Below are 16,888 nucleotides of genomic sequence, written 5' to 3'. Positions count from 1 at the left end.
CCCCTGCAGACACGTAACCCCCACCCCCCACATACCCATCAGCCTCCACCCTCTGCCTAAGCCAGCCAGACACCCCCTGGACCTTCCAACTCCACCCCTCCCCATGGATCTGATAGCCCGTCCCTAAATCCTGCCACCCTTCCCTCCACCCTGAGTAACTTACACCATGAGGCTCCCAGCACCGGCAAACAGCTGTACATGCTGCTTCCAGTCTACAATCACGCATCTTACAGCAAGCTGTATAATCATGGACCAGGTGCAACAAATATTTTTGCACACCTATAGATAGATGGGACCCAGGATTTCCACAAGGCACACAAACAGACAGAGACATGCTAAGAGTCCAGGAGTACTTATGTAAGGCCTTTCTTCTATCTTCTTGCAGGCTCTCATCTGCCCACAAAAGAAAAGGAGAGAGGTTTCCCTCTTGACCATCTTCTCAGTCTTGAAATGACATTCTTAATAAAGCTTTAAATAGAGTTTGGCTTTTTTGGGGGGCAACATTCAGGATTCATTTTAAATGTAATGTAAATTTTGTATCTGCAGATAAACCTGGAATTGAGCATGTTTGGAATTTGTTAGAGTTTTCAGTCTAACAATATTACCATATCCCCAGCTGCTGAAGTTTACTTACAGGAGCTTCTAGACAGGGCATATTTCCTCTTTGTCTTTGTAAATTGTGGCTGTTGGTTTCAGAAGCGGACTCTGTGATCAGCAAACCATCTCTCAGAACCTCAAGTTAGCCTGCCAAAACACTGCATATTGGCCTACAACATTCATATATTCAATGCATTCCACTGATGCAAAGGACCACGCTACAGCCCTGATCCTGCCATGAGCTTCCCAATGAATACAATAGAGTTACAGAGCAGACACACTTAGCCAACTAAGCAAAAGCTATTTTCATTACCTGAAACCTACTTTTTGCTTTCAGTAAAATCTGCATTTAGGAAAACCAAATAAAAAGCCCATTTGTGTGTGTGACTTCTATGCTTGTCTTTATCCTAATATATACAATTGATCAGCATGTCCACAACGACACAAAATATGGCATGGTTTTTGGAACCTGGGGTGATTTTATGAAGGGACTAAACTACACTTTTAGTTACACAAACAATGAAGAAGATTTTCAAGTCTTGAGTGTTAGGAAGTTGGCGGGGGGGAGGTTAAGGGCATTTCCCAATTCATACACATCTCATTGATCATGTATCCTGCTGCATTTTGGCATCAGATGGGTAGGGTTGACTTCATGGATCACTGCTCCAATTATTTTTTGCATATTATTATTACATATCAGGAACCAGAAAATAGCATGAAATATTCAATGTTCACTTGTCCCAACTAATCTTTAATTTTTAGATATAAAAAAAGAAAAGAAATGGAGAGGCTGAGTATACACCTCTCCCATTTTTGTTCTCCCAGTAGAAGAAAACCTATCAGGAGAGTGTTATACAGATGTTAGAGTCGCTGGGCAAATCTCTGAATCTGAATTGAATCAGGAAACCCTTTAATCTCTCTAAATTGAATCAGAACCCTCCAAATCGATTCAGTGAGATTCGGAGAGATTCGATGATTTGGCCATAGACACAGCTTTAAATGTTTTTTCTACGTACCTCAAGGTACCAGGTGGGTTGTGAATGCTGAGATGGTGAGACAGATACAGCATCCCATGGGAGCATGTGGGGAAGTCCCCAGCACGCTTGACGGCAAACCCGGAAGTGGACCAGAAGCTGGTCCACTTCCGGGTCTGCTGCCAAGTGCACAGGGGACCCCATCCCCCACCCCCCAGCTTGGCAACTGCTGCCTCCTGGGTCTGGAGGGGCACTGGGGGTCCCCCCATAGCCTATCACCAAGCCAGGAGGGGATAGGGAGGGTTTCCCATGCTCCTGTTGGGTGCTCCATCTGCCCCACCATCTCAGAATTCATGAGCTGCACCTGGTACCTCGAGGTATGTAGAAAAAACATTTAAAGCTGTGTCTATGGCCAAATTGCTGATCCTCCAAATCAGCAGCGAGTCTTCAGATTCAGCCAAATCAAATCGGGACAGTGATCTGAATCAACAAATCAAATCACTGTCCCCCAAATTGGGCTGAATCCAAATCCAAATCAAATACAGCTCACTTCACACACCCCTACATCCCAGTGTATTTTTCAGGCTTCTCTGGCTGCTGGAGACTGCTGGGAACAGCTGAGCACACACAGCAGTGCTGATTTTCTGGATACCCCAAGGGACACCCTGCCCAGGAAACTCCTGCTCACAATAATCCCTTCCACTCAGCTGTGAGGCTCAGAGAGGACCAGAGTGTGTCTGTGGTCTTGTCAGGGACAAGTGTCAATTTGTATTCCAGATGCCTGCAACAGCTTCCTACCCCTCTTACACAAGTCAACAGAACTTGTTCCTGAAACTACATTGTTTTCCTTGGGGTTTCATGAGGGGAATCCCAGTGGGGAAAGACCAGCTACATTGGAGAGAAACACCCACAGACATAGGACTGGCACATAGGATGGAGTTATGCTTCCATTTCCCAGTGTTGAACATTTGCATTTAATTGAGTTTGTGAGGGAATCCCAGTTGGGAAAGTCCTGACTGGCTGCCTACAACTGTGGTGAGGAGGAACACCCATAGGGCGTGGGTCTGGTTGGGTGGGCAAGGGTCTTCTCAGGCAGTTGAGGGTCTCTTCTTCCACTCCCTACCCTATTCCAGAACCAAAGCAGACAGACCCTGCCACCTCCAGACTCCAACTGGCTTGACTCTGTTTCCCTGTATCTTTAGTACCTTTACCCACCCTATCCCTATGTTTCAGCCCACCAGACCCCCTCCTCTAGATATGGACCAGCCTGACCCCCATCGCCTGTATCTGAAGTACCTTCAGCGCACATCCCCGTGTGCTCAGATTTGCCATGTGAAGATTGTCCTGAGCTTCCCCTTTTACCCTTCCTGGAGTAGCTTAAACCCAGACCCAGACCTCCTCAGGTTCATGTGCAGGGGACATGGCTGCCTCAGTAGCCTATGACTTCCTATAGGCCTGGTGATGGTGCTAGGATTTCCCAGCCACAAAGCACTCTGTGGACTTGATTTGCTCCATGCTTGCCTGAAACAGTAGAGTGTAGCTAGAATGATACACTGAGTGCATCTACATGAGATGCTTTACTGTGCAGTAGCATAGTTTACTGCACAGTAAGCATGTACATTTTGTAAATGCAAGTAGCAAATTTTCTCGCAAGTAGTTACTGAGCAGTAACGCACATGTAGATACCAAAAAGACACCAAACGGGAGCATATTTGCTCCCAGTCAGCCCTGCCACTACGGGGCCAGCCTGAGCTCAGCCCCAGGAGTCTTTCTTGCCCCAGAGCTGAGCTGGCTCTATGGCAGCCCCAGCCCCAAGCCCTTAAATCCCTTCAGGCAGTTTGAGCCCTGGGGCACAAGAGCAGGGAGCCTGGGATGACTGCTGCCCCCTGCACAGGCCTCTAGTCCAGCTGTGCCAGCCTGTCTGCACCCTAGTGCCACTTCCTGGCACCACAGTGCTGTGTGGCTGCCAGGGTTGTGCTGTCCAGGCCTTCAGAGTGTTTTAGGTTCCTGTCAGAACCTGGGCCCAGCTGCAGGCAGCTCCTGGCTACTGGGGCCAACTCCAGTTGCCTGCAACCAACCCCCCCACAGCCTGCCTGGATCCTGCAGCTGCTGCAGGGCATCACCTTGCTGTGCAGCTGCTAGTCCCACATTGTACCCCTGTGTGGGTACCCCTGTGCTGCCCAGGCCCAGCAGCACAGGGACAGCCACATGGAGGCCCAGAGAGCTGGCATGGGAGCCCCAATGGCATTGTCACTGATGCCACACACCACCTCCCAGGGCATCAAGTGTTCCATGGAGAAGACTGGCTACGTCATGGTGCTGTGGCTCAAGGCAAAGATGCAGCAGCAATTTGCTAAGGGCAGGTGCTCCAACACCCATGTCTTTGAGGGGATGTCAGGCCAGATGCAGGAGTGCAGGTATGACTGGCTGGCATGGCAGTGCTGCATAAAAGTAAAGGCTCTGCGGTCATAGTGGGTTACCATCACCAACCACAACCACCAGTCAGGGAGTTCCTACAAGTCCATGTCCTTTATCCAGCAGCTGACTGACATCCTCATGCCCCAGGACCCAGGCTGCAGCCATGCTGCGTATTGCAGCAGGGGCAGCCTGCCCAAGCCCCTGCTTCAGCCTGGTACCTGTGGTGACATGTCACTGTGGGAGGTCCCCTTGGACTACTAGCAACCTGTGCCACCAGCAGCCCATCCCACTGAGCTCCCTGCCCCCAGCCTCCACCATCAGCTCAGGGAGCCTGGACAAACACCTGTCCTGAGGGCTGTATGAACTCAGCCCCCGCCAAGAGGCACAGCTGGCCATATCACCACCAGCTGCCAGCAGCATCAGCTTATTCCAGGGGAGACCTCTGCCCAGGCACCCACACGCTATGCCCATCCAACCAATGAGTCTGCCGGTAGCCGCACACTGTTCCCACCAGCAAGGACTGACCAGAGCCACCTGGCATGCCAGCCCCACACACATGGTAAGCCTTGCACTGGAAGGAGAGCCGTCCCCACCCTGGCCCCTGCCTCTGCCCTTCCCCCACTCCATGTGTGGCCCCACCATGCTCCCCTGCCCCTTGGTTTCCCCCACCACAGTATGCAGTGAGGCAGGAGACAGTGCAAAACTTTACTGAACAGGCTGCTCTCAGACCTAGGTGCGCATGGGACTCTCACATGCTGAGGAATGGATCAATGCCGATGGTGATGTCCTCCTTGGGTGCAGGGGCAGGGACATGTAGTGTAGCCACAGGTAGCTCTCCAGGCAGCAGTGTAGGTTATGGGGCAGTGCAGGCTTGCCCCCAACACCTTTGAAGCTCAGGTCCCATGCCAGTTATGCAGATGCATGCAGGGCACTGTGTCCATCAGCAGTAGCAGGGCATAGTGGGTCAGGCACCCCCCAGTCCATGCAAACAGATCCTTGAGCTGCACCTGGGATACATGCAGCAGAGGCACACTCAGGGGTGCAGAGCAAGGTGGGAGGGGGGTGGAGCTGGCCCCAAGGTACTTCCCCAGAGAGGGCCCCTGTGGGAAGGGGGAGGGTGCACGCAGCTCCACGTCAATTGTCCGGGAGCCCCACATCCGCTGAGCTGAGGCACCCCTGAGCTGAGGCACCGTGCACTTTGTAGCAGCACAGGAGATAGGCTGGCCTGTAGTAAGAGGTTGAGGGGAGGGGCTGCCTCTGGAGAAGGACCACCAGATGCTGGACACTGTTTTGGCCCAAGTGGTCACCTTTGTGCTGCCCACTGCCCTGCCCTGACCATATCCTTTCCTGGCCCCTAGCAGCTGCCTGGGCCCAGCCCTGCTGCTTGCCACAGCTCTTTGAGAATGCAGAGCTGGAGCTGCCTGCAGTGAGGCCAGGATCACACACTGGCCTTGCTGGCCCCAGGCCACTGGCTGACAGAGAGGAAGCTGCCCATGCCAGAAGACCAGCAGCTGCTGTCACCTCTGGGTGAGCTCACCACCCCCACCAGGCTCACTGTAGTGCATGTACCCATGAGGGAAAGGCAAGAGGCTGGGATGCTGGCTGCCTGTCCCTGGGCTCAAACCCCTAGGTGCCCCCACCCCATGGCCACCCACCATTGGTGAAGGTGCTGTGGTGGTCAATGATGACCTGGAACATGACAGAGTGAAAGCCCTGCCAGCTGTAGTAGGGGCAGTCACTGTGGGCCAGGAAGGTGATGGGGATATGGGTCCCATCCAGGGCCCCAGTGCATGGGAGGAGTCTCAGGGTGCAGAACCCCACCACCACCTCCGGGGGGTTGTGAGTGTGGAGCACAGTGTGCCCAGCATGTCTTGAAGCATGCTGCATACCTCCAGGACAGCATCCCCAGCAGTGGCCTTGCCCACATCAAAGAGGTGGCCCATGTAGCAGAGGCTGACAGGCATGGCCAGCTCAGCAAGGCAATGAACAGCTGGGTGTCAGTAGGGAGAGGCTGCCTCATGGCCATGTCCTGACACTCCAGATGTGGCCAGAGCTGCTCTGGGAGGTTCTGGAAGGTGGTCCCAGTCATGCAGAAGGCTTCCAGCCACTGCTCATTGTCTCAGGTGGCCTGGATGACATGCAAATACCAGTTCTGGCTGGTGGCAGGGCTGGAGGCCCAGGAGGGCATGGACAGCCCCAGCAGTGGCATCCAGGAATGCATTGTCAGCATCCCAGCCCTTGTCCAAGCAGCTGAACAGGGGCCAGGCAGCAGCTGCATGGTGGCAGCAGCCCCAGAACAGCACAGTGAGGCCAGTCAAGTGGTCACTGCCTGTTGGGGAGCTGGCAGGACCCAGATGGCTGTGGGCCAGAAAGCGAACACTGTAGTGGGCCAGCAGAGCCAGCATGAGTGCAGGGCACTGGGCATCACTACCAGGGGATAGAGGCTGGATCAGCCATGATGCAGGGAGGCAGAGGCTGTGGCAAGACAGCTGCCACATGCTGCCCCTGTGCTCTGCATGCTGCTTCTGGCCAAGAAAGTGGCTGACCAGGAAGCAAGGCTGCCTTTTCAAGATGATCTGTAGCTGCAGGCAGCTGTGGCCAGAGCCTCCATCTCCCGAGGATGGTGGCGGGGACCCATTGTAGGGTGCAGAAAACAGGAGCAGTTTTCTGCCATCTGCAGTTTGCTACAAATCTGCTTCTGCTTCCTTGCATGTTTAGACAGCTGCCCATGAGCATTTATGTACAAGTAATTTACTCTCAAGTAAACTGCTCCTGCATTAAATGTGCATGTAGACATACCCACTGTCTCTATGGACCCATATCTGGATCCATGTGGGGGAGAGGAGCAAAGCAAAGCAAAGCATGCTGGGATGCCAGATGAGTGCACTGCCACTTCTATTGGAAGGTTGGACATTTGGTCCCCTGGGAGAAACTCTACTGAGAACTACTTCTGCCAGGTTGGGGACAGTTTATTTTTCTTCCAGAATCACCATTTTTGCTCTGTGAGAATATCTGTACAGCTCTGATTTCTGCCAGAACAGTTGCTGCTCTCCCAATAGAAACCACAACACTTGAGCATTGCCCAAGAGATCTGTTTCTGATAAAAATCTACCTTTAGGATTAAGGACATTATTTTTAAAGTTGGATGCATAAAGCTATTGATAAACCTTTGCTATTGATTTCAGCAGGATTTCTGGGCACTCAGCAACTCTGAAAGTAATTAGCATAATCACAAGGGGAAGCAAATGCTTACCTAGCAAGAAAAAGAAGTTGACACATTTGCTCTGTGCAAAACCAAGGTAAGTATCACTAGGGTGAACTCATAAAAGTCAGAATTGCCTTTAATAAACATACGGAAAATATTCTATTGGTGACAGACAGGGAGCTACAGAAAAATAAGATAATTCCTATTAAGTTATTACAGCATGTATAAGAATAATTCATACATATCTTGATTAGAATTCAACACTCAAAGCTTTGTAAAGCCTTGGTTATCCTTGCCGTGAGCAGTTGTCTAGGCTTTTTTTTTTAAGCTTCTCAAATGTAAATGGGAAAACAAGAATCAAACCAACAAAGTTGCCATCTCTGTTCATAAAAGTCAGGCTTTGAATATTTTGATTACTTTGTATTTCAGTAAAATTGTTCATGACCTGGGCCACAATATCCATTAGTTCACTTGGATTGTCTGAGTCAGAGGTGAACTTTAGGAAGGAGCAGGTTAGCTTTTATCACAAGTGAAAAGGAATTCACATTCCAGATGTTTCTGGAAAGCCTGGCTAAAATAGGGACATCTACATTTCTAAAGAGAACCATTCACATTCTGGTTTTGTCCTTGCTTAACATTAGGTGCTTGTCAGATAACTCCATTCCATACACTCAGTTTTTAACTCCTTGGCTAGGAAGTGGGGGAACAGGGCACAAACCCCAGCTACTGAATAAGGAGGTGTCTCACCCTCTCTTCACCAGACCCTCCTCCTCCTCCAGCTCCAGCCTCAGCCCCAGCCCCAGCTCCAGCCCCATGCAGTGGTGGCAAAGCAACATGCATCCATAAATAAAAGGCATTGTGGGGAATCTAATTCTGTTGAGATGTCACAGCAGTGGGGTACAATGCTGCAGACAGAGATGTCACCTAATTTTATGTTGCTGAAAACGGGAGGTTTATTGCCTCAACACAGGCATGTGCAGCAGAAAGAATGAGGTGACATTTCCCCACAGTAGCAGCAAGCTTTAGCTGCCGCTCCTGCATACTGTTATATAATATGGCTATGTGTTGTTAAATAGCTGGGGTGTTCTACCCAGAAGTGTTTGTACAGTGGTGGATCAACAGGATGATTTAGATCAGAGTTGCCCAACTGGCAACCTGTGGGCCTAGTGAGCACACCGCCCAAGTGGCAGTGGCAGGAAAGGGAAGGCTCATGTTGCCTGTGCACTGGTGGTAGAGGGGAGGCTTCCACTGCCCACACAGAGGAGGTTTCAGGGATCCCACAAGGGGACTGCGACCAATGTGACATACAGCCCCCAGCCACAGAAAAGTTGGACAGTTTGATTTAGATAAATCAAGGCCAGTTACCCTGATTTCAACACAACAAAAGAGTTGCCTACTATAGAAATATACAGTCAATACAGGGACCACTTCCATTAAATATGGAAAACTCAACTTTTCAAGTGCACTTGTCCACACTACCCACTATGCTTGGAAGGAATGCCCCACAAAACAACCACAGTCACTTTGGTGTTCTCCTTGAACTCCCCACTTAAAACTCTGCTTTGTTGCGGGATCCACAAGAAGCTTGATTGTAGGTGTAACAAGGGCTCAAGCTGAAGCCCCATTACTAGGCAGACCCAGGCTCCAGGTAGCCGGAGGGGCCGGGACCACAGCGGTGGAGGGTTTAGCTCACTAGGTAAACATAAGGGTAATTAGGGATGCTGCCATGGTTAAAAGGCAGGATGGGAGAACTGGTACTCTGCCCTTGGGGCACTGGAGATGAGGAAATAGCCATGGAAAGTGGCAAAGCAGCAAACGAAGCCTCCCAGTGAAGGAACGCTGGATCCACAGAGATGGGGTGAGCAAGGGGATACTTACCTGATGGGGAGTGGACAGCAGGAAAACTGACAGGATTCACCCTGTCCCCAGAGCCAAGTAACCACAGTGGGGTAGACATTGGCGAAGACATGGTGATCAAGGAGGAGAGGGGGGAAGACACCGCTCAGCAGGGCGGCAACATCACCGCTTCCTTGTAAATGAGGAAACTAAGGGTGGTGATTAGCAACTGTAGCCAACGCACAGTAAAACTTCACACCTTGTTAACTAATTTCTGGGTGGTCTGTGGTGCTTCAGCCCCCTCAGAGATTAAGATCTAACCATTTTTTTCCCATCAAAGTCATGTCAGGAGAGCCCCGAGGGGAAATACTCAGTGAAGCAGGCATATGCCCACTGTAAGTATCCTGTTGCTGGATTGAGACTGTCACTCACTGTGCTAACCAATATGGCTTCCTTGTACTCCCCATTTGCCTCTATCCATGTGCCGCATCTTACCGTATGCTTATATTGTAAGCAGTCTTGGGACAAAGATTAATTAGTTCTTCTGTGTTTGTACAATGGGTTCCTGGTCCACAGTTAGAGATTCAAGTCTCTGTGATAAGCAAACAGCTACCAGCACACCACTTACCAAAGAAAAAAATTACAGCAAGTTACCTTTATCAGCTAAACTGTGTTGACATAGTAGCCTTAGACTTGTATAAGGTATTTGATTTAATACTACACAAACACTCTGATTAAGAACATTAGCTTTATACAGAAATTAATGTAACGTATTTAATTAAAAGCTGACTAAGAGATCTCAAAATCCAATTGTTAGTATAGTCATGGGAAAAGGGGTACTAGTACTAGGGTTCTACTGGTCCCCATTCACTAATTGCTTCATTGTTCTAAAAGAAAATATGAAGTCACTGTGTCATCTGCAAATTTTGTCAGTGAAGATTGGTGGAGTAATAAAAAATGTTGAGGACTAAAGTAATTACCTATACCCCTTTATTACGATGAGTTAATTTAAGTAGCATGCACTTTGAAACAGCTAGCTGCAAGGTGATGTATCTTGAAACAAAGAAATTAGGTCAGACTGACAAGCAAGGAGGCAATTTCCTACACAGAAGTGACTCTGTAAAGGACTTCACGGCCATCAGTGATAACCAGCTAAACATGAACTATCACTGCAATGTTGTTGTGAAAAGGAAACCAATGCTGTCCTTCAGTGTATAAGTACAGGGCTATTGAGTAAGAGTAGAGTTTGTAGTATTAGCACAAAAATGACTAAATTACAGAAGTAGTAATTTCACTTCTGGTTTCCATGCTACAAAAAGATATTGGAAAACTGAAGATCGTTCTGAGAAGTTGGAACACCTGGAGATTCAAAACTCTTTCTTTTCTGCCAGATACCTACTAGACACATTTTAGTTCTCTTACCAAAGGGAAGGTTAAGAGATAATTTGCCAACAATCGACAAGTATCTACATAGTAAGAAGATACTTAGTGCTAGAGGTTTTTACTTAGTGGATCAAGACATAACAATATCCAGTGCCTAAAGCTTGGACAAAATCAAAGTAGAAATCTATAGAAACTCAATTTATTTTATAATCTTATTACTTTTAAAGTTTTACTCTGTCTTACAAGTTAGTATCTCACATGTAGGCGATGATCTGTTTACCAGGGCACCCCCTGGAACAACGAGGAACAATGGTCATAAGCTACTGGAGAGTAGGTTTAGACTGGATATTAAAAAAAAGTTCTTCATGGTCAGGGTTGCCAGGATCTGGAATGGGCTTCCAAGGGAGGTGGTGCTCACCCCATCCTTGAGGGTCTTCAAGAGGAGACTGGACAGGCACCTGACTGGGGTCACCTGACCCCAGGTTTGGTGACCCTTTTCTTGCCTGCCAGGGGCAGGGGGTCAGACTAGATGGCTCACTGATGTCCCTTCTGACCCTAGAATCTACATATAACTGTAGAAATAGATGACATACATATTCCCTGTCAAAATAACAGGGGTGTAGGTTGTAGCAGTGTTGGTCTAAGGACATAGGCAGACAAGGTTCTTTGGGTGAATCTGATATTTTTTATTAGACCAACTTAAATAGTTGGAAAAAAAAATTAAGCAGGCTATCAGGTTTAAAAACCCTTCGTCAGGCTGGGTTTTTAATTTTTTTCCCCCAACTATTTAAGTTGGTCTAATAAAAGATATCAGATTCACCCAAAGAACCTTGTCTGCCAAAATAACTACATGTAAGAGGCACTTATTTAAATATAAAAGTTTAATTGTTTCCTGCAAAAGATTGCAGCATTGTGTCCTACTTGGTCTCTATGCAATTGGCCACAAATACATACACAGTAGGCACATCTACAAATTCATTAATGCACCTTAGATACTACACCGAGGAGGGCAATTATTTTGGGCAGAGGGCCACTTATGCAATTTTGGCAAGCTGTCAAGGACTGCATGGGTAGCCCTGCCCCTTGACAGGCGTCCCTCCCCTTGACAGGTGCCCTGCCCCCTGGCCACCATTTTGGGACCAATGTCCCAATGTCTTGGGACCAATGTCCCAGGGCCAGCACCAGTGGAGCCCAGAGCTGGGTGCAGGCTGGCAGGGGTCTGTGGAGCCGAGCTGGGCTGCACCAGCAGGGAGAGAGGGGAGCTGGCTGGACTCGATAGAGCCCCTGCTGGTCAGGACCCTGTACCCCTGCTGTCCTGCTCTGGGCCCTGTCAGCACTGGCCCTGGGACACCAGTGTAGGCCCTGTGCTCCCGCTTATTGCCCCCTACCCAGTGCTCCCCCCAGTGCTCCCAGTGTCCCCCCCCCACAGCCCTGCAGTACTCATTGGCAGGGAAGGAGCTGGTGCAGAGAGTAGGGAAAGCAGCTCCTCCCTCACCCCATGACCCGCGCTCCCTGCTGCAGCCAATCACAGCCCACATGGGGCTGTCCTGAGCAAGCACAGGCAGCCCCACATGGGCAGCGAGCAGGTGCAGCATGGGGCACTGGCTATGGGGCAGACGAGGGGCTGCTTTTCCCCCCACACTCAGCACCAGCTTGTAGCTCAGCCCTGCGCAGCCCCAGGCTTGCCCGTCAGCAGCAGTTTTGGCCCCCCAGCTTGCTGCACCAGGCAGCATTTGCTACTGCTGCCTGCCTGGAGCTCACGCGCTGCACAGCCCAGAGGCAGCAATGGCGAACACTGCCCGGCATGGCAAGTGGGGGGGATGTAGCGGCTGCTGCCATGGCATAGCCCCGATGGGTGAGCCCAGAGCCATGTGGGGCCCAGGCTGGCAGTGGGGGTGGGTTACAAGCTGATACTCACTGCGGGAAAAGCGGCCCCTCCCCCACCCCATGGCTGGTGCCCCGCACTGCAGCCGCTCACAGCCCACGTGGTGCTGCCTGTGCCTACTCAGGACAGCCCCACATAGGCTGTGAGTGGCTGCAGCAGGGAGCACGGGCCAGGGGGTAGGGGAGGGGCTGCTTTTCCCCACACCCTGCACCAGCTTGTCCCCTGCCCTTCCCCCTCTTTACCTGAGGTTCCTGCACTGGGGCAGCCACATGGTCCTAGGCCAGAAGCCCCTCCTGGGGCTTCCGGGTAGGAGGGGTGGGGCTGGGCAGGCCCTGCTGTTGAGGGAGCCCTCCAGGCTTCCCCTGGGTCCTACTGCCCCTGGTTCCTGTCATTTTTTACAGGAACCAAGGACAGATAAATGTTAGTTTTCAAAAAAATTTTAGGGGCCCCGCAGGCTGGACAGAATTGCCTCAGGGGCTGGATCTGGCCGACAGGCCATATTTTGCCCACCCTTGTACTACATATTCAGTTTAGTACTTGCTTAATAAAGTACTATCTAAAATTACTATGCAGTAGCACTGGTGCATTGTTATTTTGTGATGCTTACTGTGCATTAGCCTAATACCACTGCACAATAGGCTATTAGCATGGTTTTTAACAGTCATGCTACTGCGCAGTGTTAGGCTAATGCACAATAAGCATCTCATGTCCACCCAGTGGAACCATTTTCAGGAAACTGCAAAGAAGTATACTGGATAAACATGTGGCCTTCAAAATCTGCTTTTAGGTACCAGCTATCAAAAATATCTCAACACTGACAAGTGATCATCAATGTGGAAATGAAAACATTTAAGAGAAACTCATTCAGGACATATTCCTAACTCTATATTGCAAAGTAGTGGTAGGTTTTCCCTTGTACATGTGAACAAAATAATCCATTATCAACCTAAATGTGGGTACTTCAAGCTCACCAATATATTACTAAATGCAAATAAGTATAAAATTTTTGTTTAAAACAACAGCAGACCCATCACAAATGCCAAGCCAAATTCTGCTGTACTTATATAGCCAGGAGTTTCTGCTAGGATGACCACATTTTCAAAATAGAAAGGTGGAATACATGTCCACCTCCTCCCCACAAAGCAGGCAGCACAGCCAAAGCAGAGCTCAGTGGAGACCATGGTGGGCGGGGGAGGATGCTGGCTGCCTGCTGCAGGCTTGGGGCTCACATCCCTTATTCCCTCTGCCCAGGGGCCTCCATGGGCCAGCTGTTGGGAGCCAGAAGCGGAGAAGGGGGGCAAAAAGGCTTGGTGCTGCTGCTACCACCACTGGGAGCCCCATGCTGGCCATGCCACTATGGCAAAGAGTTCCCTGCCTGCCCAGCACAGGGCACAATTCCGTATCACCACTGCCATTGCCACTCCTGCTGCTGCCAGGTGGGCAGGGGGCACTTCACCCTGGCAACATGGCTGGTGCAAGACTCCTGGCAGTGATGGTGGCAACACCAAGCCTCTCTCCACCCCACTCCACCCTCCCATACCCTGTCCCACCTGCTGAACCATGGTGGCCCTAGGGGAGGACAATAGGGCACAGAGGCCCGAGCCCTCACTGGGCAGTGTGCATCCTTCCCCACCCTGCACACAGATCCAGTTGTGCATGTGCCCTCCCCTCCCCCCCCATTTCCCTCCCTGCGAGTGAGCACGGCAGCAGAGAGCCAGCTCCCCTACCGTGGCCCAGATATGGTACCTGTAGCTCTATCCCGCTCCCCAGCCAGCCCTGCAGCTGCACATTCCCATCTTGCTCCCATGCACTACCCCAGCTGGGCAGCATCACCAGCCCTAGCCCCTGCCTCACTCCCTCTCCCACTGTGGGGGCCTCAGTCTGCTCTCCCCACCCCCCACACTCTCTCTCCTCCCATAGACTTACCCGCAGGGAGATGCTCTTCCCTGTTACCTGGATGTATGTTTAGCCATGTGCATGTGTGTGTGCAAGCACATGCGTATGGGACCCCCTGCATCCCACTTCCCCCAGCCCCAAACAGCCCCTTGCAGGCTGGGACTCTGACATCCTGCAAGGAGAAATCCACCATTTCCCATGTTTTTCTGCAGCAAACGGAACACATAGTTCCCTGCACAATATTGGGAATCCAGGATAAATGCTGTCCCGGAATCATTTAGCCCAGGAGTGACACTAGATGTTCATATTCCAGTACTGTTCTACCCAATTAAGAATGGGTGCTCACCCTAGTCTCTGTCCACACCCTAACAGCTGGTTCACATAAAGGATATAATTTTCCAAAGCATTTTTCATGAGCTTATTGCTACTGCTATTGCTATTCATATCCAAGGGTGAAAGAATAATTTAGTCCCAATGCCCATCCTGTGTCCTTGGCATTTTTTTCAAAAATACTAGGTTATGAAAGAAGAGGAAGAGAGGATAAAAGTGATTTAGTTGCGTTTAAGTTAATACCCTAGAACCAAAGTTCTCACTGAAGGTGATATGATCCTAAGATCCTAAGTCACTTAGTAATTTCTATGATAAACCCATCCCGGATCAGCTATGGTGGTCTTAGATTCTGTAGTGTGGGCATGTCTCCACTGGAAATTAAACTCTGATCACTAAACTCATTTCACCCAGGTCACCAAACATCCATGTCTCACTAAGCTTGCTTTGGGTTCACTGATAAGGTATTCTGACTGTCTGAAGAAATATTTTAAAATAAATTCACATTTTCACTTATGAGAGGCAGTGCATATCAGGAGGAAGCCTGTCCCTACTGTTTATGGCATAATTTTGTTGTTGCTTTGGGAAATGATGTAAAATAGAAGTTTATTGAATACACTGTGGTATGAATACATTTATTTTTTTACATAGCTATATTTTATTTTCACTTGTGCCTGGGCTTCACCTAATACCTCCCATCAAGAGCTGTGAGCACAAAAAATAGGAAAAGCACTCCTTCCAGCATGCTCTGGAACCAAGCAAGCAGTGACAAAGTTAGCTCATTTTTGTTCAAAAATAACATTTAAAAAGGAGCACCACAAATATTGTTGAACATAAGGTAAAAGGCAAAAGCAAAACAGTTTCCTAAGAGCTAGGTTCTTAATTCTATGTTTAGACAGCTAAGAAAGTGGTTAGATTTTGAAAAACTACTGAGCACCCAACAGTTCCAATTTACTTCTTTGGATGCTGTTGCCTGTTCATCACTAGTGAAAGTATGCCAAATTAGATAGCTTAATTTCATGCGAAGGGCAAGGATTTTTATGGACAAACTGCATGACTGTGATAGACTTAGACAGGCTTTTAAATGTTATGCATTGCATTCAAAAGCTTGCCTAAATCTATTCCAACTGTGCAGCTGGACCAATAAAATATACCACCCACAAAAATCCTTGCTTCTCACATATTTCTTGGACCATCACAGCTACATCACTCAAACAGGAGCTTAACTTTAGGTATTCCATTACTGGAAATATTCATCTGGGTAGCTAAATCCTGAATGTTAGCATTTTAATTTTTACTAAGGTAAGTAAAATGGGTACTAATGTGCTTATGTACCATTCCTAGGTCACTGAATTGACATCTCAGGAGCAAATTTTTAAAAGTGGGGATTTGTAATGGGAAGACTGGCTTGCCCCTGTCTAAATCTGTGCCATACCCAGTTGTTTCTTTCTAGCTGCACAGAGGCTCAGGCACCCACAGGAATTAACACCACCACCACCACTTATCCTGCCACCAAATTCTATAGTAGGCCTGTGTGAATAGGGAACTATTCGATTTGGGTTCAGATTTGGCCAATTCAGATGCCAGCAGTTCAATTCAGAGCTCCGAATCAGCTTTTCGCTTTGATTCAGCTGAATCAGCTCTGAAGCTTCAGAGCTGATTCGGAGATTTGGTCATAGGGTATAATGGGGAATCAATGACATATCTATAACTTCGTTGTTTTTTGTCCAACTTGGATGAAACTTACAGGGATGGTAGCCTCTGTTGAGAGCATGAAGCTAACCAAGTTTCAAGGAGATAGGTGCAGGGGTTCAGGGGAAACTGCACCCCAACTTCTTGAAAGCAAAACTCATGTCACGTGTAAGTGTTACACCACAGTGGGGTGAAAACTGAAGGAGTGATGGACCCTCATCAAGCCACAAAGACTGCCAGATTTCAAGGAGATAAGTGCAGGGGCTTGGGGGAAACTGAACCTCAAGCTGTGGACAAGCAAAACTCATGCCATGGGTGACACTGTGTGTATTAAGGTGTAGCAGGGTGAAAGCTGCAGGCCTGATAGCCCCTGCTGCAGCCACAAAGCCTGCCAGCTGTCAAGGAGATAGGTGCAGGGGTTGTGAGTTCTTAGGTCCTGCACCTCTAGCTGCTGACAGGCAAAACATATGTCACGGGTGCTTGTGCAACTCTGTCTTGGGGCATGGGTGAGTGAAGGAGAAAAAAACTACTGCAGGCCTGGATGCTAAGCCCTGCTGTGGCCACAATGCCTAACAGCTGTTAAGGAGATTGGTGCAGGGGGGTTCTGGGACCCTACACCCCTAGCTGCTGACAGACAAAACTCATAGTTTCATAGTTTCATAGATTTAGGGTCGG

Source organism: Gavialis gangeticus, unplaced genomic scaffold (genome assembly GCF_001723915.1).
Source record: "Gavialis gangeticus isolate Ggan-Ray unplaced genomic scaffold, GavGan_comp1, whole genome shotgun sequence".
Lineage (NCBI taxonomy): Eukaryota > Metazoa > Chordata > Crocodylia > Gavialidae > Gavialis > Gavialis gangeticus.
This window is presented reverse-complemented; position numbering follows the sequence as displayed.